Source organism: Mobula hypostoma, chromosome 5 (assembly GCF_963921235.1).
Source record: "Mobula hypostoma chromosome 5, sMobHyp1.1, whole genome shotgun sequence".
Classification (NCBI taxonomy): domain Eukaryota; kingdom Metazoa; phylum Chordata; class Chondrichthyes; order Myliobatiformes; family Myliobatidae; genus Mobula; species Mobula hypostoma.
In genome coordinates, this window is record NC_086101.1 from 13,102,912 (window position 1) to 13,105,670 (window position 2,759).

A 2,759-nucleotide genomic window follows, 5' to 3' on the forward strand; every position below is an offset into this window, starting at 1 on the left:
CGAACCGTAAAAATCATCAGGGTCTGACACTAAAACTCTTTGCTGCAACCTCTCCGTTTTAAACTGTCTCTGCCTTTCTGCCACGTGATCTTCACGTTGCCATTTCTCCCTCCCTAGCTGTCTCTGTCTTTCTGCCTCATCTCTCTGTTTCTCTGCCTCTCTGGCCTCTCTCTCGAGCTGTTTTAATTTCAGTTCATGCTCCCTGTTTACTATTTCCAACAGAAGCTGAAGCTCATCCTCAGTGGGTTCACCTTCCACGAACAACTCTAACGCCCCCTCATCAAATGTTCTCTTATCTATATAATATTCAACTATTTTCCTTTGAATTTCTACTTTACTCACACCTTTCTTTACCTCAATTCTCAATTTTTTAGCAATGTCCCGCAACTAGTACCTTTTAGCAAACTTCAAAGTCACCAGGTCTGGCGATTTCAGAAAGTCTCTAACACCCATTTCTGCTGTTTTCCCACACAACCAAATCAAAAGCCCAAATTCAAAAGGGATTTTCCCCAATCAGTTCAAACCAGCTTCCCAATCAATTTGTTCATATCGCGGACGCAGGCCCCAATTTATGTCACGGACCCCGTGACGGGGATAAAGAGCCAGCAGAGGTGGAAAACACTTTGGAGTCTCGTATTGCTAGAAACTAATAATATTTATTAGTAACTACACAATACAGTAATATAAATGTAAATAAATCAAACAGGTTAGCAATGATTATATATAAAAGTAAGTGTATAATATATATGTATGAAAAACCAAGCTTCTTTAAGTCTAGGGGTAAAAAGATACAGTCTTACGATGTTGAATAAAGTTCAGTTCAGTTCAGTTCGTGGTATTTAGTTGAATAGTGATGGGGAGAGAGAGTGAGTTGAGTCTTCAAGTGAGCTAATGCCGTTGATCTTCTCGTCGTCCTTCGAAATCCTTTACAAGTCACCGACTGTGACTTTAACCAGGGGGGCCGGTCTTCCTGTGGTGGAGCTATCATCCCGGCAAGAGTTGACACAAAGACAACTCCCCACCAGTCAAACTCTTCCTCCTCAAACTAGAATAGCAACTTGGATCAATCCGCCTGATTGATCCTCCAAAACCCACTTTCTCTGCGGACACAACAATGCTCATTCAGTGTCCAGATCACGTGTCCTGAGGTCTGTATCATCTGACCTCCCATTTATTTCACCAGGCTGAGCATCACCTGTCATTCAAAGAGTCCCTCCCTCCTTCGTCTGTAAAGGAGTGCACAAGCAGGCAACCTGTCCTTGGAAGTAACATCAATAACCAGCTGAAAATCATAAAATCGAGTGTCCACCGCCTTCGGTCACCATAGCAACTTACGAGCTGCTCGGTGCTGTCTCCAACTCCAAACTCAGTAAAAATCCAAAGCTACTTCCAATGTCTAAAAGTGACAGTCCAACTGTTAATCTTCACCTCTCTCTCTCTCTCTCTCTCTCTCTCTCTTCAAAAGCAACATATCAGTGGTAATTAACTCTGTCTCTCTCTCCTTTCCAATCAATCCATCAATGATGAATATCTCTCTCCAAACAGTTAATAGGGGCACTCCTGGATCCCCTCACAACTTACAGTTTGAGTCTGTGGTAAAGAAGGCAAATGCAATGCTGACATTTATTTCAAGGGGATAAAATATAAAAGCAAAGAGTTAATGCTGAGGCTGCACTTGGACTGTTGTCAACAGTTTGGGGGCCCAAGTCTCAGGAAGTTTTGTCATTAGGGTGAGTCCAGAGGAGGTTCACAAGGATAATGCTGGAAAGAAGAGGCTAACATATAACCTTATGACATAAGACATAGGAGTAGAATTAGGCCATTTGGCCTATCGAGTCTGCTCCGCCATTCAATCATGGCTGTTACTTTTTCCATTCTCAACCCCACTCCTTGGCATTCTCCCTGTAACCATTGATGCCGTGTTTAATCAAGAACTTATCAAGCTGTGTATTAAATATACCCAGCCACTTGGCCTCCAAGGTTGCTCTGGCTAAAGGAGTTTCACTCTGCAACCCCTCCACCCGTCCCCCCACCATCTCCCCCAATATAATGTTGGATGGATGTGAGCATTATTGACAATGGTAAGGGCCATGCGTAGGCTGCATTCTTGGTAACTTTCCCTGATAGATGGAAGAGAGACCCGAATAATCCTCTCAGCTATCCCTGCAATTCTTTGTAAGGACTTGTGGGCAGATGCCTTGCAAGTCCTTTACCAGTCGGTGATGCAGCTAGTCACGGCACTCAAATTTGAAAGTTTAAATCTATCTACAATTATTGTCACAATATTTATACAGTATACTTCCTTGAGATTCATTTTCTTGTAGGTATCACAAAACAAGCAACACAATAGAATCTATTTAAGGTAAAACCGAACAATAGGCACTGAGGAGCGCGGTAGAATAAAGTGATCTGGGAATACAGGTTCATAATTCATTTAAGTGGCAGCACAGGTAGATAGTGTTGAAAAAAAAGTTTTGGGCACATTACCTTTCATAAATCGAAGTATTGAGTACAAGAGACGCAGACTTGTGTGTACTCCATATTACTGTTCTGTTTATTATAGATTACTATAAGTTAATATGATTGAACATTGCACATTTGGATGGAGGCAAAACGTAAAGATTTTTACTCCTCTTGTATGTGAAGAATGTAAGAAATAAAGACAATTCATTCCAGGAGACTACAGCACGTGCTGTGGAGAATCGCAGCACTGCATGGATTCAGCTGCTTCCCGAAAGTGAAAGGATCCTGAACCAGGA